Source organism: Schistocerca americana, chromosome 2 (genome assembly GCF_021461395.2).
Source record: "Schistocerca americana isolate TAMUIC-IGC-003095 chromosome 2, iqSchAmer2.1, whole genome shotgun sequence".
In the NCBI taxonomy this organism is placed as follows: domain Eukaryota; kingdom Metazoa; phylum Arthropoda; class Insecta; order Orthoptera; family Acrididae; genus Schistocerca; species Schistocerca americana.
This window is the reverse complement of record NC_060120.1, coordinates 449395893-449420589: the sequence shown is the minus strand read 5'-3', so window position 1 is coordinate 449420589 and position 24697 is coordinate 449395893. Positions and strand designations below refer to the sequence as shown.

General features: G+C 44.6%; 1 pseudogene; it reads left to right on the top strand.

The window, feature by feature from the left end:
- Positions 1-2862: 2862 nt before the first annotated feature.
- On the top strand, positions 2863-2981 carry LOC124597241 (annotated as a pseudogene).
- Positions 2982-24697: the final 21716 nt, after the last annotated feature.

Here is a 24697-nt window from a genome sequence, read left to right as displayed (position 1 = left end):
AATGATACAGAACTCTTTGAGAACCGATTACTAGATCACTAATAATTGAAAGTCAGTTTCACCTTTGACTTAGATTCTTTGGGGAAGGATCTTGTCAAAGAAGATCATGCAACAATAGTAAGTGATCCAGGCTAAAGTTTAGACCGCAACCTCCATTATACAGCTGAGGATGATATCAGGCACATTGGTGAGACTGCTCCTCACACTAGTGTGACGAGCGTGTCACTCTTTGAGCGGTATGATTAGCCCTGTATGACGCATTCTGTGGGACGTGTTTACGCAGAGCTTGAAAACTCACTCAGGGAAGATGAATGTTGTGACTGATACATCGCCCCTCGATCTATCACAGCTTACACTGCATGGTTTCACCTGGATGTTTCTAATAAGACGCTAGTTGCACTTGCTAATTGCAATTACTAGAAAAACCGTATACTGCCGCACAGAACTAGCTAAGGATATTTTTTTTTAAATGCACTCAGTGTCTTCCACCAAAACATCAGAAAACGGGAGGGGGGGGGGGATAGGGAGTCGTCTACATCTGGTAGAAAGCGTAAATGTCACAACAATTTCATGGTCTGAGAGATGGAGTAGCGAGCTATGAATGTGGCCGGAAATACTGCGGCGTTGTGACGATACTGAAACGGATACAACAGAATTTCCTATGTCAATTTGTATGAGCGCAAATGAATGAATGAGCAGTGAGTCATTCAGATTCTATGGGCTGAAATTATAACACGACCAACAAGAAACATTCCGTTGTCTCGCCATCTGGTGTGTTATTTATTCCATGCAATGGTAATTCGGCCGTATCTCCTCGCGCGGTCTCTCTCGCTCACTCTCTTTCTCTCTCAGCATAGCTTTGGCCGTCTGCCGTGCTGTTGTGATTGCCGATGCGGCAGGGGAAGCTGCAGCAGCGGATGGAAGTGACCTGCGGATAGGGCCGCATTTTACAGGCGGCAGCAGGTCGGCGCTTTATTCGAGTGCCAGGGACTTCTTCGTCACCAGCTCTGTCAGCCTCCGTCTCCACGTTTGGATTCATTGTGATCTGTACTGGTCAGGAGATCAATCAGATTATCTGATTTAAAGTTGTGCTTGTTCATTTTGCGTTATCCAGGTTGCACCAAGATGATGCGAGCTATCTTTATAGGACAGTGCTGCCCCATTTGGCTTAACAGCTCCCATAGTAAGAAAATAGACAACGAACTAAATCACCCAAGACGAATAATTTCTGGCACATTTAAGAGTACTTCCCACCTACTGGCTACTAGTCCTGAAGCATATACCTCCACTACAACTGCGAAACCAACAAGCTTTTCTTACAGAACTTAGAAATTTTCAAAACAGTCAACGTCTTTTTCGCTCGTTCTCCGATTACATAAATACACTCCTGGAAATTGAAATAAGAACACCGTGAATTCATTGTCCCAGGAAGGGGAAACTTTATTGACACATTCCTGGGGTCAGATACATCACATGATCACACTGACAGAACCACAGGCACATAGACACAGGCAACAGAGCATGCACAATGTCGGCACTAGTACAGTGTATATCCACCTTTCGCAGCAATGCAGGCTGCTATTCTCCCATGGAGACGATCGTACAGATGCTGGATGTAGTCCTGTGGAACGGCTTGCCATGCCATTTCCACCTGGCGCCTCAGTTGGACCAGCGTTCGTGCTGGACGTGCAGACCGCGTGAGACGACGCTTCATCCAGTCCCAAACATGCTCAATGGGGGACAGATCCGGAGATCTTGCTGGCCAGGGTAGTTGACTTACACCTTCAAGAGCACGTTGGGTGGCACGGGATACATGCGGACGTGCATTGTCCTGTTGGAACAGCAAGTTCCCTTGCCGGTCTAGGAATGGTAGAACGATGGGTTCGATGACGGTTTGGATGTACCGTGCACTATTCAGTGTCCCCTCGACGATCACCAGTGGTGTACGGCCAGTGTAGGAGATCGCTCCCCACACCATGATGCCGGGTGTTGGCCCTGTGTGCCTCGGTCGTATGCAGTCCTGATTGTGGCGCTCACCTGCACAGTGCCAAACACGCATACGACCATCATTGGCACCAAGGCAGAAGCGACTCTCATTGCTGAAGACTACACGTCTCAATTCGTCCCTCCATTCACGCCTGTCGCGACACCACTGGAGGTGGGCTGCACGATGTTGGGGCGTGAGCGGAAGACGGCCTAACGGTGTGCGGGACCGTAGCCCAGCTTCATGAAGACGGTTGCGAATGGTCCTCGCCGATACCCCAGGAGCAACAGTGTCCCTAATTTGCTGGGAAGTGGCGGTGCGGTCCCCTACGGCACTGCGTAGGATCCTACGGTCTTGGCGTGCATTCGTGCGTCGCTGCGGTCCGGTCCCAGGTCGACGGGCACGTGCACCTTCCGCCGACCACTGGCGACAACATCGATGTACTGTGGAGACCTCACGCCCCACGTGTTGAGCAATTCGGCGGTACGTCCACCCGGCCTCCCGCATGCCCACTATACGCCCTCGCTCAAAGTCCGTCAACTGCACATACGGTTCACGTCCACGCTGTCGCGGCATGCTACCAGTGTTAAAGACTGCGATGGAGCTCCGTATGCCACGGCAAACTGGCTGACACTGACGGCGGCGGTGCACAAATGCTGCGCAGCTAGCGCCATTCGACGGCCAACACCGCGGTTCCTGGTGTGTCCGCTGTGCCGTGCGTGTGATCATTGCTTGTACAGCCCTCTCGCAGTGTCCGGAGCAAGTATGGTGGGTCTGACACACCGGTGTCAATGTGTTCTTTTTTCCATTTCCAGGAGTGTATTAAACGACTCCACTCTAGAAAACCATTATCTGAAGATACTATATGCTTAGCAAATGCCAACGGCCTTGCCGCAGTCGTAACACCGGTTCCCGTCAGATCACCGAAGTTAAAGGCTGTCGGGCATGACTGGCACTTGGGTGGGTGGCCGTCCGGGTCTGCCGAGCGCTGCTGGCAAGTGGGGTGCGCCCAGTACATGTGAGGCCTGTTGAGGAGCTGCTTGCTGGAAAAGTAATGGTTTCGATCACGGAAACTGACAACGGTCAAGAGAGCGTTTCACTGACGACATGTCCCTCCATATTCGCATCCAGTAACGTCTACCAGCTGAGAATGACGCGATGGTCGGTCGATACTGTTGGGCTTTCCGAGGTACAGATGGTGGTCGTATCGGGTAAAAAAGGTACAAAAGGGCAGTGCATTGGTGGAGCTGTCATGTATAATCAGCTGATTCATGGGAAAAGGTTTCCGGTATGATTATGGCCGCACGACGAGAATTAACGGACTTTGAAGGCGAAATGGCACTTGGATAAAGACACATGAAAATTCCATTTCGGAAATTTTAAGGAATTCAATATTCCGAGATCCACAGCGTCAAGGGTATACCGAGAATACCAAATTTCAGGCATTAACTCATCACGCACAAAGCAGTGGCCGAATGTCTTCATTTAACGACCGAGAGCAGAGGCTTTTACGTTGTGTTGTCAGTGTTAACAGACAAGCAACACTGCGTGAAATAACCGCAGAAACTGTGGGATGTACGACGAACGCATCCGTTAAGACAATGCGGCAAAATGTGGCGTTAATGGGCTGTGGTAGCAGACTATCGACACGAGTACATTTGCTAAAAGCACGACATCGCCTACAGTGCCCCTTCTGGGCTCGTGCGCATATCGTTTGGACCCTAGACAACTGGAAAACTGTGTCCTGGTCAGATGAGTTTCGATTTCAGTCGATAAGAGTTGACGGTAGGTTTTGAATGTAGTGCAGACCCCACGAAGCCGTGCACCCAAGTTGTCAACAGGGCAGTGTGCAAGCTGGTGATGTGGGCTGTGTTGGCATGGAATGGACTGGGTCCTCTGGTCCAACTGAGTCGATGATTGACTGGAAATGGTTAGGTTCGGGTACTTGGAGACCATTTTCAGCCATTCCTGACCTTCATGTTCCCAAACAACGATGTAATTTTTATGTATGACAATGCGCCATGTAATCGGGCCACAGTTGTTCGCGCTTTTTTTGAAGAATATTCTGGACAATTCGAGCGAATGATTTGGCCACCCACATCGGGCGACATGAATCCCATCGAACATTCATGAGACATAATCGAGAGGTCAATTCATGAACAAAATCTTGTACCGGCAACACTTTCGCAATTATGGACGGCTATAGAGGCAGAATGGTTTAGTATTTCTGCAGGGACTTCCAACGTCTTGTTGAGTCCATGCCACGTCAAAATGGTGCACTACCGTGGGATCAAGGAGGTTCGCACGACATTAGAAGGTATCCCACGACTTTTGTCACCTCAGTGTAAATCGATGCGAAACAAGTAACTGCCGGCCGTGGTAGCCGAGCGGGTAAAGGCGCTTCAGTCCGGAACCGCGCGGCTGCTACGGCCGCAGGTTCGAATCCTGCCTCGGGCATGGATGTGTGTGATGTCCTTAGGTTAGTTAGGTGTAAGTAGTTTCTAAGTCTAGGGGACTGATGACCTTAGTGCTTAGAGCCATTTTTTTGAAACACGTAACTCCTCAGTGGATGAGACCAGTGATATTAACAACTGCTCTCTAACTGAACACGACCAATGAACCAAATCCTACTCTAGCGGATCTGCTGCTGGCTTGTCTTCTATGTTTTCAAATTATCTGCAAATGTTTCATCGTTTTTATTTCTTTATCAGGTCTACCGAAACTAGAAGCGCCGATCGATGAATATTGGCTCCCCCTTTCCTAGCTGGCGCCGGCGTTAATCCGCCCCTGCATGCAGATTCAAAAATAAATACGAATAATGCGAATGCACGAAACAAAGTTCTGGATCTTGTTTTTGGTGCACTGTACATGACATTAACGTAAGGGAGAAGTAAAGTAAAAGTTAATTTATGATGTTAAGTGATTATTTTGCGCAATTATAGTTTTGAGACCTACGTTTACCAGGTGGTTATAATTAAACTAGTGGTTTTCCGAGTGCTGCAATACTGGCTGTATACATCGCAGGGCGCTGAAACATCTTAGGTATGTTCATGAATCGGTGTACTCTTATAGTATGAGGACAAACAGATAGTTTCACTTTCTGCCACCAGGTGAAAATATGGAGCTGTAAGCAGACCGAAGCCGGCCGCTGTGGTCTCGCGGTTCTAGGCGCGCAGTCCGGAGCCGCGCGACTGCTACGGTCGCAGGTTCGAATCCTGCCTCGGGCATGGATGTGTGTGATGTCCTTAGGTTAGTTAGGTTTAAGTAGTTCTAAGTTCTAGGGTACTGATGACCACAGCTGTTAAGTCCCATAGTGCTCAGAGCCATTTTGAAGCAGCCCGAATGTAAAATGTTTCCCGTTTTGACGTCAGTATGTTGTTTGTCACCTGGCGACGCGTGTTGATTTCTTTCGTGAAATAACTGTTGGTATAAAGGTTTAAGAAGGTTGTAGTTTTCTGTACTAAACGCGGTGGCTGTTGAGAAGATAGACCGAGCACTGCTGGTAAAGTTGTTTTATCAGAACGGCAACAGTAGCAATGCGGCACTGCGGGAATATCGCTGACAGAAACATTTTTGAAGGGGTCTCAGATCAATAAACTAGCTGAGGAATATGATCAAGAAATTCGAAGAAAAGATGAATTAGGTGGCGCAGCAGGGAGATGGAGGCGTGGATTAAAACGATGAAACATTTGCAGATAATTTGAAAACATAGAAGACAAGCCAGCAGCAGATCCGCTAGAGTAGGATTTGGTTCATTGTTCGTGTTCAGTTAGAGAGTAGTTGTTAATATCACTGGTCTCATCCACTGAGGAGTTACGTGTTTCAAAAAAATGGCTCTAAGCACTAAGGTCATCAGTCCCCTAGACTTAGAAACTACTTACACCTAACTAACCTAAGGACATCACACACATCCATGCCCGAGGCAGGATTCGAACCTGCGGCCGTAGCAGCCGCGCGGTTCCGGACTGAAGCGCCTTTACCCGCTCGGCTACCACGGCCGGCAGTTACGTGTTTCGCATCGATTTACACTGTGGTGACAAAAGTCATGGGATACCTTCTAATGTCGTGCGAGCCTCCTTGATCCCACGGTAGTGCACCATTTTGACGTGGCATGGACTCAACAAGACGTTGGAAGTCCCTGCAGAAATACTAAACCATTCTGCCTCTGTAGCCGTTCTATGGCAGTTGTTGATGAAGTTGCTGTAGCTATAGCAGACCGAGTAGCATATGCCTCAAATTCTGCAGCCAGTGTTCGGCCTGTGTAAGGGGAATTGTCTCTCTCTTGGTCAACAGGGCAAAAGATTTTGTGGCTCATCTAACACTGGTATTACTACAGGATTCAGAGTGTGCGCCAACACTTCAACGCCGTGACTTGGCCCTTTGTTTTTTTTTTTTTTTTTTGGCACACATTGAAATGGATGACATGTGGCTGGTGAATATTCTTTGGACAGACACGCACATTTCACTTTTCATGGTGTCGTGAAAGCCCAGAACTGTCTCATATGGTGTTCTACTCCGCCACATGTTGTGCTGGAACATCCACTGGACTCTTCTCATGTGACTGTCTGGTGTTGTTTCACAATCTCCTTCATTCTCGGTCTATTTTCCTTCGATGAGATGACATCTCGCAGATCTGTTAGGTGTGCGGTGACGTCTGCTCGTTATAAGGATATCATTGTGCAACACATGATCCCAGCTTTGGAAGAACGCAACTGTGTCGACAGCACAGTTTTCACGCAAGATGGGGCGACACTACATGACGCTTGCCAGGTGAGAGATTTGCTACGAGAAACCTTCGGCAACAAAGATGTATGGCCTTCCGGATCCCCCGACCTAAATCTCTGTGACTTTTGGTCTCGAGAATATCCGAAATATCGTGTCTATCAGGGATATATCCGGGCCCTACTTGATCTGAAGGGTAGCATACGACGACATACTGCTCTGATGACACCAGATATCCTTCGAGCAACTATTGACCATGCTGTGTTAAGGATGCAGCATGTTGCTGAGTCGGGAGACCGTACTGCACTCATGTTGTAACTTGTGACCATATCCTAATAAATGTGCCAGAACTACCGTTATCATGCGTTTGATCGTTCCTCCACTTTTCCTGCACCCACATCACATTCGGACTGCTTACGGCGCCATATTTTCTCCTGTCGGCACAAAGTGGAACTGTTAATTTTTCCGCACAATGTGCGACCAGACCGATTAATAAAGATACCTACTTTGTTCCAGCGTCCTGAAGTGTACACAGCCCGCACTGCAGCATTCAGCAGTCCTCCCATATTATAATTAGATTAGATAAACCAGAAGAAGGCTAAATTATTGTTTGACACCCCGTTGAGATTGGCATCATTAATGACACAGAACGAGCTTCCATTAGAGATGGAGGCCAGCTGTAATCATGTCGAAGATTCAGAGCATGCGGAAAACGTAAACCTGGTCGACCGTCCTGAGATATGAACTTCGATGTGTTGACCACTGAGAAACCTCGCTTTTTATATTTATAGGATTTCGCAGAGAGAGATGTCAATCAAAACAATTCTTTCTGATTTCAAACACGTAAACTAACTATATTAGTGTAGAGGCTTAATAATTTTATAGAATATAATAATTTCTCAATTTTTTCCATATAATTAACACGTCTTAAAAAGATTACTGTTCTCTCAGTGACTAGCAGTGTACATTTTTTCACTTGACTACCTCCATTAGGGGTAGCGTCATTGAGTACTAATCAAACGTCCAGGGCCCTAGGTTCGAACCGAGTCACTGCTTAAATTTTATACAAAAATTATCTACATTGTCAGATGAAGAATTTCGGCATAAGAACTCATCCTCGTCCTGCCAACGGCCTTATCAAGGAGGGAGTAGCTGACAGGAGCTTTGGAGACCCTCTTGCCCCTGGAAAGGCAAACTGCCCCTAACAGGCGGAGGAATGAGCAATGATCAACGGCATGAAGGAGCAGAAGATAATGGAAACAACTGCACTAAAGACATGCAATGTTTCTCCACAGGACATGTGGCCGGAAATTGGACAAGTAACTCGATGATCTCTCCATTGGCAAAAGATAGTGGATTATTCCACCATTCGGATGTCCGGGAGGGGACTGCCAAGCAAAATATAACCACGAAAAAAGAAAAAAAAACTGGAATGATCAGCGAAAGGGTAACACACGAGGAGTCGAAGTCGGAGTTACCGCAGAACTCAAATTTAATCCCCTTATCGTTCCTACTACCAAGCCCATATTTTCTCTTAACTCTGAGTCTTCTATTCCTTCCCCTACTGCCGCGTTCCAATCCCTCATGATTATTACAGTATCAGCCTCGCTCACGTATCGAGTTCCACGCTAATATCTTGGTATACTCTCACTATTTCTTCATCTTTCACTTGGGACGACGGCATGCGTTGGATTTCTGTTGATTCTGATAAGAGTAATTCTAATCCTGAATCGTTCAAAGAAACGCGCGCTCCGGTTCGTAACGAATCCTACTCCAGTTATATTATTTTCTGCTACTGTAGATATTTCATGTTAGTCTGACTAGAAATACTTAACTTCTTTCGATTTCAGTGCACTGACTCCCATTATATCTAGACTGAGTCTTCCAATTTTCGAACTTCCTTACCCTTTTCAAAATTTGGCACTTCGCGCTCTGGCTCGCGTAATGTTACCCTTTCATTGGTTATTCAGTCTTTTACTTAAGATCACCTCCCCCTCGTCAGCCACCTTCCGGATATCCGTGTAGGGAACTAGTCCGGGGTTCTTTTGCCAACGGAGAGATCGCTATGACACTCTTTTAATTTCAGGTCACATGTCCAATGGAAACACATTATGTGCCTTTAACGCAGACGTTTCCACTGACTTCTTTCCCCTTATGTCATTGATGCTGCTAATTCTTCCCGTTTTCTAGGGGTAGCTATCACCCCAAGGGCAAGAGAGTGTCCTCTTTCACGAAGCATTTGGCAGAATGATAATGACTCCATACTCTGGAAGTCGACAGCCACATTTACTGATATATTTTTATTCACTGATATATTACTGATATATTTATATTCATATTTTAAGCAGTGGCTTTAATCTAACTCGGAACTTGCTTTGATTACAAGTCAAAGGCGCTACCACTGGACCGCAAAATAAGATCTACATCTACATCTGCATCTACGTGGTAACTCTGCTATTCACAACAAAGTGCCTGGCAGAGGGTTCAATGAACCACCTTCAAGCTGTCTCTCTACCGTTCCACTCTCGAAAGGCACGCGGGAAAAACGAGCACTTAAATGTTTCTGTGCGAGCCCTGATTTCTCTTATTTTATAGTGATGATCATTTCTCCCTATGTAGATAGGTGCCAACAGAATGTTTTCGCAATCGGAGGAGAAAACTGGTGATGAAATTTCATGAGGAGATCCCGTCGCAACGAAAAACGCCTTTGTTTTAGTGATTGCCACTCCAGTTCACGTATCATGTCTGTGCCACTATCTCCCCTATCTCGCAATAATACAAAACGAGCTGCCCTTCTTTGTACCTTTTCAATGTCATCCGTCAGTCCCACCTGATGCGGATCCCACACCGCACAGCAATACTCCGGAATAGGGCGGACAAGCGTAGTGTAAGCTGTCTCTTCAGTAGACCTGTTGCACCTTCTAAGTGTTCTGCCAATGAATCGCAGTCTTTGGTTTGCTCTACCCACAATATTATCTATGTGATCGTTCCAATTTAGGTTATTTGTAATTGTAATCCCTGAGTATTTAGCTGAATTTACAGCCTTCAGATTTGTGTAACTTATTGCGTAATCGAAATTTAGCTGATTTCTTTTATTACTCATGTGAATAACTTCACACTTTTCTTTATTCAGGGTCAATTGCCACTTTTCGCACGATGCAGATATCTTATCTAAATCACTTTGCAAGCCGTTTTGATCATCTGATGACTTTACAAGACGGTAAATGACAGCATCATCTGCAAACAATCTAAGGCGGCTACTCAGATTGTCTCCTACGTCGTTAATACAGATCAGGAACAATAGAGGGCCTATAACACTTCCTTTGGGAAGGCCGGACATTACTTCTGTTTTACTCGATGACTTTCCGTCTATTACTACGAACTGTGACCTTTCTGACAGGAAATCATAAATTCAGTCGCACAACTGAGCCGACACTCCGTAGACACGCTGTTAGGTTAGAAGACCCTTGTGAGGAACGGTGTCGAAAGCCTGCTGGAAATCTAGAAATATGGAATCATTTTGACATCCCCTGTCGATAGCACTTATTACTTCATGAGTATAAAGAGCTAGCTGTCTTTCACAAGAACGATATTTTCTGAATCTGTGCTGACTATGTGTCAATAAATCGTTTTCTTTGAGGTACTTCATAACGTTCGAATACAGTATATGTTCCAAAACCCTACTGCAAATCGACGTTAGTGATGTAGGCCTGGCTGTAGATGTAGATGTCGATACGGATCTTTCTGGGAGCGAGTAGTTGTTTATAACTGCTAAATATGGAGCTATTTTATCAGCATACTCTGAGAGGAACCAGACTGGTATACAATCTGGACTGGAGGCCAAGCCTTTATTAAGTGATTTAAGCTGCTTTGTTACACCGAGGATATCTACTTCTATGTTTCTCATCTTGGCAGTTGTTCTGGATTGGAATTCAGGAATATTTACTTCGTCTTCTTTGGTGATGGAGTTTCAGAAAACCGTATTTAATAACTTTGCTTTAGTGGCACTGTCATCAGTGACTTCACCGTTGTTATCGCGCAGTGAAGGTATAGATTGCGTCTTGCCACTGGTGTGCTTTATGTATGACCAGAAACTCGTTGGGTTTTCTGCCAGATTTCGAGACAGAATTTCGTTGTGTAAATTATTAAAAGCATCTCGCATTGAAGTACGCGCAATATTTCGAACTTCTGTATAACTTTGCCAATCTTGGGGATATTGCATTCTTTTAAATTTGTCATGCTTTTTCGTTGCTTCTGCAACAACGCTCTGACCCGTTTTGTGTACCATGAGGGATCAGTACCATCACTTATTAATTTATGTGGTATGTATCTCTCAATTGCTGTCGATACTATCTCTTTGAAAACATCCACAACTTTTCTACACTTACATGTTCAGATCGGAAGGAGTAAAGACTGTCTCTTAAAAAGGCGTTAAGAGCATTTCTACCAGCTTTTTTTAAATAGATATACTTTGCGTTTCTTTTTGATGTTTCTAGGTGTTACGGTATGCAGCCTATCAGTAATTGCTTTGTGGTCGCTAATCCCTGTAATCGTCACAATACTTACTATTTGGCCAGGATTATTTGTTGCTAAAAGGTCAAGTATGCTGTCGCAAACATTTACGCTTCGAGTGGGCTCATGAACAAATTGTTCAAAATAATTTTCTGAGAAAGCATTCAGTACAATTTCGGATGACGTTTTATGCCTGCCGCCGGTTTTAAACGTATAATTTTCCCAGCATATCGAGGGTAGATTGAAGTCACCACCGACTATAATTGTATGAGTGGGGTACTTATTTGAAATGAGACTCAAGTTTTCTTTGAACTGTTGAGTAACTATATCTTCTGAGTCGGGGGGTCGGTAAAACGATCCAATTAATAGTTTAGTCCGATTGTCATGTATAACCTCTACCCATACTATTTCGCAGCAACTATCTAATTCAATTTCGCTACAAGACAAACTACCTCTGACAGCAATAAAAACTCCACCACCAACTGTATTTAATCTATCCTTTCTGAACAGTGTTAGATCACTTGAAAAAATTTCGGCTGAACTTATTTATGGCTTTAGCCAGCTCTCTGTACCTACAACTATTTGAGCTTTTAGTGCTTTCTATTAGGGCTTGGAGCTCTGTTCTTTCCCAACACAGCTACGACAATTTACAACTACTATACCAATCGTTTCTACAACTACGTTACTGTGTTTTACCTGCCCACTTTTAGACTGGTTCCCTGAGACCCTTCAACCTAAAAAACCGCCCAGTCCCTTCCACACAGCCCCCGCTACTCGTGTAGCCGTCTCCTGTGTGTAGTGGGCTCCTGACCTATTAAGCGGAACCAGGAAACCCACCACCCGATGGCGCAAGTCAAGGAATCTGCAGCCTTCACGGTCACAGAACCGCCTGAGCCTCTGATTCAGACCCTACACTCGGCTCTGCACCAAAGGACTACAGTCGGTTCTATCGACGATGCTGCAGATGGTGAGCTCCGCCTTAATCTCGGAAGCAAGACTGGCAGTCCTTACCACTTCCGCTAGCCGCCCGAAACCAGACAGAATCTGCTCCGATCCAAAGCGACACACGTCATTGGTACCGACATGAGCCACCACCTGCACCCTGTACTCTTCATGGCATCCGGAAGCACCCTTTCCACATTCGGAATGACTCCCCCCAAAATGCACACTGAGTGCACACTGGCTTCCTTCCCCTCCTTGGCAGCCATGTTCCTAAGGGGCCCCATTAGGCGCCTAACGTTGGAGCTCCCAACTACCAGCAAACCCACCCTCTGTGATTGCCCAGACCTTGCGGGCCAAGAGTTGAAGTAACCGCTATTGCGCCAGTGGTGGTATTCTCTATACGAAATTGTGGAAACAAAAGTATAATTTTCCAAAAATCTCAGATTTTTATGAGTAAGTAGTGCAAGTTCTTTTCCTAATTAAAGAGCTATGATCTTCGGTAAGGTAGGACTACGCTTCTTATCACAGATGACACTTTGAAAGTAATATTTTCTTATAGAGTTCCGTCTATCACTTCTTCCTTCTTTCAAAAGGCTAAGCCTTGTGTCCACAACCACAGCTTCCTCTCTTCAGCAGTCCTCTCACCTCCACGTATGCAGAACATCCCATCTTTCAGATCAAATTCTTTAAACATGTTGTGCTCGGTCGCACGCTCGTTTTCTTCACTACTACCTTGCTTTCGAAAACGTTTTGTAGCAGAACACCATATTTGATTAAATGTCCAACTGTAAGATGGCAACGGTCTTGCACCTTCCATGAGTTCATTTAACGTGACTGTAATCACTTTGCGAGCGCATTAGGTCAATAAAAACGACTGACAACGGCGCAATCGCTTCGTAGATAAGTAGTTGTTTGTTGGAGTAATATTCTAAATTACAGTGTAGGAGATCTATGTGGAAACGCATCGGCACGCTGGATAGGTAATACAGCGAGAATTACGCTATTTTGTAATTATAAGATTTTGCGGAGATGCAGTATGCGAGACAGAGCTCGGCTACCTCCCCGGCTAGACGCCAGAGGCCACAGCCTGACAGCATGAATGCTGAACTGGGGAAGTTCTGTAATCCGTTTAGAGAGGCCACAGCGGCCGCCAGCCTCTGAGGGACGCGCGGCTGCAGGTGTTCAAGTGTTTACCAAAACAGAGCAGTAGACAGCTGGACGGGCTTTCCTGTGCGTGCTCTCGCCTATGTCCCACTAATTTTACGCCTTTGAGTAACTCAAATGGGACAAGCAAGGTGTTCTGAATAACAAAACTTTCAATGCAGGAGTCTGTGTTTGCTATGACGGGGAATCTTGCCGGGAAAATCTCGAGTGGTCTCTTAGAACAAAAATTCCAGTAAACGTGTTATTGCCCACAGCTGTGGTTCTTCCCAGCCGGCGTGGGCGGAGTTTGTGAAATTTTGTAGAAAGGGAAGAATTGTGGAAAAGAGTTCTAGTCCCAGGCCATACATTGGTCGGCACTGGCAAACTGGGTATTTTGAGAGCTTCTAGTGATGTGATTCGCTCGGTAAAAGTCGAAGTGGAAAAACAGAGGTGAAGAGCGATCTTGCTCGACTCTCGGTAGTAGTCTTCCGTTATGGGCTCTCGTACTGAGAGGACGTTAGCCAAGTCGCCTGCCGTCTTCATCTTTCGTTCTGAGAGGACATAAGCCGCGCCAGCTCTTTGCTGCCGGGAAGATTGTTGCAATTTTGCTGCCGGGAAGATTGTTGCAATTAGAGAAGTTAACGGACAGCGGTCTGTTGTCCGAGTATTGTAGGAGTGTATTTTCCGAGACGCCACACGCCGACCGCACAGTCGCGCCGTTGCCGTCGGAGACCGCCGCTGCAACAGCAATATTACGGTGAGATCGCTCCCGCTGCGGCCTGTGTTAGGAGTAACATTAAATAGTTGGATCACGTGCAATTGCTGTTTCCACAGGGGTTTCATGATACTTTAGGGCGTAGTGGTTCTTCGTATTTTACGTTCTGTGTCGATGTCAGTCGGTCAGACAAGTTATAAGAGAACGCGTTTTGGACCGATTTTATCACAGTTCAGTGCCAATGCCAGCTGCGAGGGTAGTTAGTAAATTGTTCATTGTGCTTTATTCAGCATTGATCTGAAGGTTATAATAAAGTTATTGTGATGCAGTAGAGCCTTTACTTTCAGTAGTTGATCCAGAATTCAAACTTATGCTTATTTTTTATTTTTGTGTATGTGTTTGATGTCTTTGAACACAGTAAGTGTTCGTGATCGTTCATGTTTGGAAGTAAAAATAGGTGTGATTTATCGTCAACACTGCCACCGCAGATTAATTAGGAGAGACAGGGCCACATTTAAATCTAGCGTTATCCATTTTTGCGTACATCTTCACTCCCAATTTCTCTGTAAATTGTTTGTCAGGGGCGAACACACGCAAAATCCAGACAAGCAACGGGTGGGATGTTACACAACAAGTCTTGCTTTCCGTTGGCCTATAACTTTCAGTAAGTCTTTCTTCTCCTCTATCCTCTCATATGTTTTGTCAGTTCAGCAAGACTGTATAATTCTCGCCCAGAGCCACATTTTCCCAGTTTCGAGGCGAACTTTCACCTGTTTTGCTAACATCCAGGTTTCACGTCCTTATGTCATGACACTCCATACAAGGGTCTTCACAAATCTTTTCTTACTATAGGATCTAACGTACTTGTTCAGTAGAAGGTTCTTCTTATTCCACAAGGATCTCTTCCCCAGTATTAGTGTTATTTTGATTTCCTTGAGCATCTGTTGTTTTCCTCCAACAATGCTATTGAGATAGTGAAATTCGGTTACTTCCCCGAGTTGGCCGCAGTAGGGGGACAACCTATGCGCTAGCTCACGTTGCATTGTTACCAAATTTTTCAAGATGGCGGCGATGACGTCATCCAAGATGGCGGCATGTAGACTTGGCAACATCGCATGACGCCATCCAAGATCGCGGATTTCGGCGGCAAAATAGGCCAGTGGTGCTACGTCCACTAACCTAACCTCAAGAAAAAAATGGTGGGAAGTTTGAATTTTGGCGGGAAAATAGACCAATTGTGCTACGTCCACTAACCTAAGCCTCCAGAAGAAAAAATGGCGGGAAGTTTGAATTCCAACAGGATAATGCATGCAAAGACCGTACTTGTTTTTATTGTTATTGATTATCATTTGCCGGCCACGGTGGTCTAGCGGTTCTAGGCGCGCAGTCCGGAACTGCGCGACTGGTACGGTCGCAGGTTCGAATCCTGCCTCGGGCATGGATGTGTGTGATGTCCTTAGGTTAGTTAGGTTTAAGTAGTTCTAAGTTCTAGGGGACTTAGGACCACAGATGTTAAGTCCCATAGTGCTCAGAGCCATTTGATTATCATTTATTAACATTCATTATCATTTATTATTATTTATTATAATTTATTATTACTTGTTATCATTTATTATTATTTATTATTGTTGACCTGCCTCCACTAGAAAATTCCATTCAAATTCAAATTCCAACACGATAATGGCTGCAAGACCATACTTTTGTTTATTATTATTCATTATCATTTATTAACATTCATTATCATTCACTGTCATTTATTATCATTCATTATCATTTATTATTATTCATTATCATTTATTGTTATTATTATTATTATTTATTATTATAGGCCTACCTCCACTAGAAAATTGCGCCAAATTCAAATTCCAACACGATAATGTCTCGAAAACTGTACTTCTATTTATTATTATCATTTATTATTTATTCAAGATGGCCGATTTTCTCGGCGAGAAAGCGATTTTCCTTACATCCATAACAAAAATCTATCACAAGCTCAAATCCCAACACCATAATTGATCACACGTACGAACTTTCTGCGTCACTTATCTTTTTTCACTGGTAGCCTACCATAATCGCGTCAAATAAAAAACTGCTCTGATAGTAACATAAGTCACGTCCTTTGATTTTGCAGGGGGGAAGGGACTGAAGACTATATTTCAAGCAGTACGGTCATCACTTGTTCTCCAACACAGTCAGCACACACATCTTTGATATCGCAGTGCAGTCACCACGACATCCGCGCTCCAACTGAATTAGTTCAAATCCTCGCCACCCCCTGGCCAGCGCGTGGAGACACTGCCGACGCCTGTCACATGAGGCGGCCGACCGCGCTGGACTGCCGATACGCTGGGGGGGTGAGCACAGCGATCACTCCCACGTCGTAAACATGTTTTCGCTGGACACGCTGGAACTTGCCGAGTTTGACGTCACTGCGGCCCCTTGTCCGCTCACCACGTGTATTCGTCGCCTCCGCACGTTTCCCGCCAAAATTGTTTGCCTCGGAGCTGAATCACACAACGGCCGGCTGTTCCCAGCCACACGTTTGGCGCCAAAGTTGTTTTCCTGGGCACGTTCAAACCTGTCGATGCCGACCGCTCACCGCCCACCACGTGTCCCTGTGCGAGCGAGAACGCAGCGCTACACTTTTGGCGGCAAAGTTTGCTCGACAGTGGAATCCGCCATGACTATGTAACAGCACGTTTGGACCGCACTAGAATACTCGCTAATTGACTCTCTCACTCGTGCGCGCGTAGTAACTGTACAATCGCTGCGCCGCCGGCCCGCTTACGTCACACACCCTCCATTCGCGCAACAGACCTAGTCTTCTGTAAATACCTAAGTAGTTAATTCCATTTCGTTTTTAATCATATTAAATAATTCAATTTACAATTTCATATACACATGCAAAGCTGTTCAACTACCTAATTTCAACTACTTTTCGAGGACCAGACAGCCACCTCTTCCTGTGAACCAGCACAGAGTTTGAATTCTGGCAGTAAAGAAAGGTCACTGCTTTCTCTACCAACCTAACAAAATTGTTGTAAATAGAGGACACTTGTACTAACCTCAGCAACCCGACCCCCACGTCCTCTGAGGAACCAGCGCCAAGTTTGAAATCTGCCATTAAACAAAGCTCACTCGCGCTTCCACCACCAACCTAAGAAAATTGTTGCAAACCAAGCTCATCACCGCTGAACTAAGCCACCAGCACTCAACCTATTCATACACGTTTCAGGTAAAAGGACTCACCCTGCTCTAGGCCTATGGATGGAGGAAGCAATTTACTTTATTTAGGAATGGAGTATATGTATCACACCGACATGTTCCACACCATACAGACCTGCAAAACACTCCTACATAATTCATTTGTAATGTTCTAGACACACGCTTGCTAATTGTAAACAGTTAAAAATAACTCATAACACAGCCTACAGACATGCGAACCGCTCGTAAATAATGCAAAACATTTACCTCCAAATAGTCAAACAACTGCTAGTTTTCGGAAATAATGTCAGTGCATAGGCTGATGGAAGGAGGAACGAGTGTACTTTATTTATTTGTGACATATCTTTTTGAAACTTTTACTTCTCATAGGTTTCGATATGTAAGGCTGACATAAGGCAGTTTCTGAACTCCAGTAGTGCACTACACTTGCCAACACAACCACACCCATCAAGATATTCATTCCAGTCCAGACCTGTAACTCCTCTACAGATAAATTTGTCCAGTTATTTGTCTACTCACTCACATTCTGACCAGATTGCCATTATTGCGCATGTACAAGGAGATATAGAAAACGGAGCAAGCGCTCTCCGATTGTGGAGGTGACTGGATACGCCTTGGTTACATTTAGAGACAGCGCCGGCCGAATTGGCCGTGCGGTTAAAGGCGCTGCAGTCTGGAACCGCAAGACCGCTACAGTCGCAGGTTCGAATCCTTCCTCGGGCATGGATGTTTGTGATGTCCTTAGGTTAGTTATGTTTAACTAGTTCTAAGTTCTAGGGGACTAATGACCTCAGCAGTTGAGTCCCATAGTGCTCAGAGCCATTTTTTGAACATTTAGAGACAATTTTAGAACACAGAACGATAACTTATGTCGCGGTCGCATGGATGGATCTGACATAAAATCGAAAGAATTGGAAAACTGATTAGCGCATAGATATAAACTAACCTAATATACACCGAAATGCGGTGAAAATGAGAACGTACTTGCTTATTTTCTGGTTCACGAGGGAGGGGGGGGAGGGGGGGATTTGAACATGGAGTAAAGTATGCGGCAACAAGAGGAATGCCGGAAAACGATGACGTCGAAGCGAGCGTAATCAGGAAGGTAGTCAATTTTTTCTCGTTGATTTCGTATTATAGTGTATGTCTACTTAGGTAGCAGTGATACACGCGAGTTGAATACTGTATTTGATGCTTTTCAGGAGGAACAGAGAATCATTCACGTCTCAACTTACTCACATCTGTGTTAAATGATAACATAGGGTGTACGGGATGATCGATTGAGACAGAGCTGCAACTAGGTACGATTCAAACGTTGACTCATTTATTCTAGAGAAGGACAAGTTGCTGAAGGTCGATTTTTTTCCCAGTATTCTATTTGGATGCTTTAGTCACGTGATATAGCCAGCGTTCTAGTCGTATGCGGCTACGTGTTCGGTATGTGGTTTAAAGCGCTGTCTACTTGCGATCGTTAACGGTGAACCTGTCGGTCATCAGAGGACTTCCATCTCATGTGTGATGAAAGTTGACACATTCCTCTAAACGTACTTTGATTTACGTGATCCCCACCCTGTCGCATGCTTGGTGTAAAATCGAGACTTCAGCGTCATAACTAAGTTAGCTGTGGGTATTTGTGAGGGGCTGTAATCAGTGTGTACACACTTACCCGACAGACGGGTGTTTACAGAGTTGGTGGCGGGATGACTTGTAATTTTCACATGTTGGACGCTGCTGTTATGCGTATCTGTTTGCTTGTAGGATGTACCGGCTGCTAATAACTATCATTTTTTATATGCACCTGATGGAGTAATAGTATTATTTCTGACTCATGATCTGGTGTGATCATTGGGCACTAGACGTGTCCACAGGGCTATATTGGGCTCGTATCATAGAAAGGAATAGTTTTACGAAAATTCAAATGGCTCTGAGCACTATGGGACTTAACATCTGCGGTCATCAGTCCCCTAGAACTTAGAACTACTTAAACTTAACTAACCTAAGGACATCACACACATCCATGCCCGAGGTAGGATTCGAACCTGCGACCGCAGCAGTCGCGCGGTTCCAGACTGAGCGCCCACAACCGCTAGACCACCGCGGCCGGCAATAATTTTACGATTGGGATAGAGATAGCTCAGCGTAGGGTGACCAGGAAGAAGGATGTATGTCTGACAGGACGGAAAAGTAAGCGGCGATCTAAGGTTATTGCCCGTTTTTAGTGCTGAAGTTCTAGTCTTAGGAGTGCGTGTGTGTTTCTGTTCTCTCTCTCTCTCTCTCTCTCTCTCTCTCTCCTACCGGAACCTTCGATGCACCGATCATGGACTCTAGAACAATATTTTACACGTGATATATTGGATGATTTGCTTATAAGTCTATCGAACTACGTTGTCTATAAATATCGCTCCATTCTTGTTCTTCTTCTTAACTGTATGCTATTAAATTAAGGCACTTTGAGATCTGTTACTATAGATCGATATGGTGTGCTAAGCTCCAAGACTTGGTTACATTTCGAGAAATGTGGTACACTTGGATGGGTTAGGACTAGGAAAGCTCTATTCAGTCAAGAGAGGTGGAGTGTAGCTGTATTCGTCTGCTCGGTTGAGGAATAACTGGGTAGCGATGTTGCGGGTTAGGTTGGTCAATGCCGAGGTGAGGGTGGTCTTTTAACGTAAGAGGACTAGATAGCTCTGTGACCGCCATACGCAGAGGGATTGATCGAGTACTATGCGCGAGGTCTTAGAAGTATGTATAGCATTGTCTGGTATAATTTGATCGTCTTTATGTGTTCGTGAATTAAGTGTGAATGGACGTGCTGAGCGGTCATCTATGAATGGTCGCAATGATACTTGCAAAGTAGAGGATGTATGGTTTAGCTATGATACTAAAATTAAGAAAACGAGCTGTCACATGATTGGCCAGTGTTGGACTTACTGTAAAATTTTTCGCGATATCAGCTGTGATGGATAATATTACAGTAGATCGGTGGTGTCTTATCCATTGCATCTGTGGATTGGATACGACATAATGATTGACTGACAATGCTTGCTTGAGTCGAGGAACAAATTTTGGTTGATGGACCGCAACTTCCGGGGATGCTAGCACCGAAAACGTAAATCCTGTACTTGTGTGCAAAAATGACCAATCACTAGAAATGGAAGGCAGAGTTATAAACTATTCGGTCACTGCGACATATGAGTTTAAATGTAGAGGTGGTCAATCACTTTCGAGGGAAGTTGCTACAACGCTAGCAGGCTCTTCTATTTTCCTTGTGTTGTGGCTGTCCTTTATTTAAAATCATTCAATGTTATGCTATCGACTGTAAGAATATAATTTACAAGGTGAAAGGTATAGCTTCCTGTGAGAGGCCATGCCTTAGTTATTCGGGGAAGAAGGGGGGGGCATTGTGAATTCTATTTGTCCACGCTGGAGGTGGATCGCTTTGGTGCCTTCGTGACTTTTTCGCTGTTTGATGGTAGAGGATAAAGTTGATAGGGCGTTGAGGATCTGTTGTACTTGTACCTAGTTTGAGGCATACAACATTGCGCGCATTTCCAGCAAATGGTCAAAACAAGGTCCTGTTGTAGTAACTGAGATCGTTCTGTTTATAGACAGGTTGCAGAAGGTAATAGATATGTCTTTCTCCGACTTAAATTGCAGAGATCAGATGGGTGAAGATAAATGCATACTCATCTATTCTTAGAAAGGGAGAATGCTTTTTTATTATTAAGTGAGTTTTGGCAGGAGTGAATATGGTTTTATATATGCGAGTGGAAATTGTGAGTGAAGGGTGAACGATAGGTTCGCTGGCTGGGGGAGACACTGTTTATATGCCCTGTTGGAGATGCAAGGGGGAGATAGAGAACTGCGCTATTCAGGAATCCATTTGTGCACTGTATGTCGTTAGACAATAGCTGGAGAGCAGGTATAGGGAGAGCCCACTTCAGCATACTGGTCCTGGGGCTGAGTGGACGGCTGTTTAGATGGACAGCTATGTGGCTTTGACATGCCACCGGCGACGCTCGGACACTCGCTTTGTAAGGCGCTATGGGATTAGTTTGAGCATTTAGTACTTGTTTCGGTGGTTATTGGATTAACAACTGTAATATTGAAGGTCATGTCCTCAGCGGGACCACTGTGTAATGGAGTAAATGTGTTTACGTATTTGTAGATATGTTTCGTGAATGGTGATGTTAAGTTGATGGCGCAGGTTAGCTACCACTGTAAAAAAAAAATAGCTGTCTGCTGCTGAAAGAAAGGGATTGTAACGTCCACGCTCGTGTGTACGTTAACTCTTTAAAGCCTGTACTATGATAAGTTGACGGGCTTCACCTTATAGGAAAGGATTTTAGTAAATAGGTTGACTGCGTGTACCTAAATGGAAGCAAAACCGGACTTATACCCAGTCAGGAACAACAATCATACGTCAAGCAAGTATAAGTGCAACTACACGTTAGGACAGGTAAGAAACACACATCGCAGATGCTACCAATGGTTAATAATACGGTCGCCAGCCTAATTAGGCATTGAGTGAGTTTTTCCCTTGTACAAGTAGATGTACGTACAAGCATAACCACACATAGTAAGTGTAAGTTCTCCCTCTGCGTCTTGGTCAGGCTTTAATTTTAACTCAGTATCCTCTTTCGGCAAAACGGCCTCATCATCAGCTCTACTCACATCTACTGTTAATTCATATTTCGTGTAATCCTCGTGGGCTTCAATTACTTTTAGGTAATCACCTGCCTCTTCCTCATGGTGCCTTTCGGTAGCAGCTTTTACTGTTGGCGGATCATTAACAGAAGTTACTCCCTCGTCAATGCTAAGGATTTCGCCCTCCAATTCCTCCCTATTTTTCACCTTCGTCCTATCGGCAGCACGCATACTTTGCGCGGCGCCATTTACTCTCTCCTCTTCAAACTCGGGCCACGTCACCTTATCGACGTCCCTACTACCTCCTTTTTCACTAATCAACTTCCTTGCCTCATACTCATTCTTAAAATCCTCCCACTCACATTGCTTTAGGCCCTTGTACAGATCGTCGATCTGCACACACCAATCAGTTACTTCTGCTAGATCATTCTCGCCTTTTACTTCATTGTAAACACTGCTAACCGCACCTCTCTGTGTATTCACAGTTTCATCTATTATTTCCTTCTCCACGGGATTATCACTCGTAATATATTCACCAGCTCTTACGGCTATGTTCGTACCTAATGCTGCCGTATAGCTAGCGGCTTCTCTCCGAACAGTTGTTCTGCTAGGCTGGGCCGTTGCCCTCTGATGCTCCACTCGCCTGTTAACATGTAGCGCTCTGCACGGCAACGATGACTCATTTAAGCCCGCACCTGACGCTTGCATCGCAACAACACGTTGCGTCGTTCCACGCCTGTCTCTAACCTGCCTCATAATATTACTGTCCATTCGGTAACCTTTCTTAAATCGGGGCCGGTATAGATTGTCCGCTTCCGTTTGGCCCGCAACGTTCGCGGAAATCAGTTTCCCGCGTCGTTATTATTTTGCGCGGTGTATCCTCTACCGCGACCTGAATAACTTCCTCTGCCTCTACCTCTCTGTATCATATTGATGCGAAATCCATCGAAGTCATTTCTTTCGTCATTATTACGATTATTTCGGTTACCAAAATTTTGATAATTGGCACGACTTTCGCGCCAGTGGTCTTCGTCTTCGACCCTTTTGAGAAATGCTTGGAAGCTGCGATGATTGCTTCCCACGTATCTCTTTGAATCTTCTGGAAGCTTTTTATATAGCTCCCAGATAATTTCTGAATCTGATCTTCGACCTCTTAAATGCGTCAATTTCCGGTACCAATATTCGCAGAAATCTCTCAAAGAATTCGTGCCCCTGTTATCATGAAGCTTTGTCATGATAAACTCGCGCCATAAATGATCCTGTTTTTGTTCGGACCAATATTCTTCCATAAACCTTTGCTTGAATTATTCGAATGTCATTCATTCTGTATCCAAATTAATTCCCCAGCGCTTAGCATCACCTGCTAAGGCGCTAATTACTACATTTATCTTTTCCTGATCAGATAAGTGTTCAGGAAATATTCTCTCGCAATTTTTGATGAAATCTAACGGATGCCATCCGTTATGTTTCTTGGCGGGATCGAAGCGTTCCTCACCTTCTAACAGCTTCGTAATTGGTGTGCCATTACAAACAACACCAGGTCTATCTTTAATTTTACTCTCAAGATCGAAAATTTTGCCTTGAATTTTCGAAGTATTTTGTTCACATTTTTGTACACATCCGGTAACTTTCTCACCTAAATCTCTTTCAGTGTCTGAAACTGCCTTTTTCAATTGCGAGATTCCGTGTTGACATTCGTTTACGATCTCAGTTTTGAGACCGAAAACTTTTTCGTCTACTTTTGTTTCGACCAGAGGCTCTACTTTCTCTTGGATGTTAAGAATTTCAACATTAAACCTACTATTAATTTTGTCAATTTCCCCCTGCATCGTATCCATATTCTTATTAATTGCGTCAATTTCAAACTTCATAGTATTTACCACAGAACTTAAACTACCCACTTTTTGTTCTACCTGTTCTATTTATTTACTAATTTTAATTCCTTGTTCTTCAACCTGTGCTTTAAGCTGACCAACTTGTGTTTTAAATTGCTCGTCAACGTGTGTTTTAAGCTGACTAACCTGATTACTGACTTGTTTTTGAAGCTGATCATTCTGTCCTGCAATTTGTTTGGTTAATTGTTCAAATAAATCGTTCATGCTTAAAATTTTCACACTGTTTTGTTCTACGGACTCGGTGTGTTCCGATCCTACTTCAAAAGTTTCTTTCGGTTCTTTCTTTATCTGTGGAGAATCAAACATGTCAGTGGATTCATTCACATACCCACCATCATCTACAAAGTCACCCTCTACTTCCTGTTTTATTCCTTGCTGTGTTCGAGGCGATCTCAACCTTTCAATCTGTTCATTGACATGTTCGTGGTATTGTATGTACGCCAACTGTCTTTCGCTAACGCCATCTGTTATCTGGCCGCGTAAACTCCTGCTGCTGCCATGCGCCTCTTCCATTACGCTCGGCACATCTACCCCGTCTACTTTCCTGTCCATACTGAATGTACACTACACCATACTACCGTACTTGACGTTCACTGCTATTTGTTTTACTGAATACTATTGCAATTCGAGCCACTGAACATCCACTGTTCGGTATTCACATTAATTTGTGACCGACAACAACTAGATGTCCTGTCACCGGGAAGCCACTTGTAATGTCCACGCTCGTGTGTACGTTAACTCTTTAAAGCCTGTACTATGATAAGTTGACGGGCTTCACCTTATAGGAAAGGATTTTAGTAAATAGGTTGACGGCGTGTACCTAAATGGAAGCAAAACCGGACTTATACCCAGTCAGTAACAACAATCATACGTCAAGCAAGTATAAGTGCAACTACACGTTAGGACAGGTAA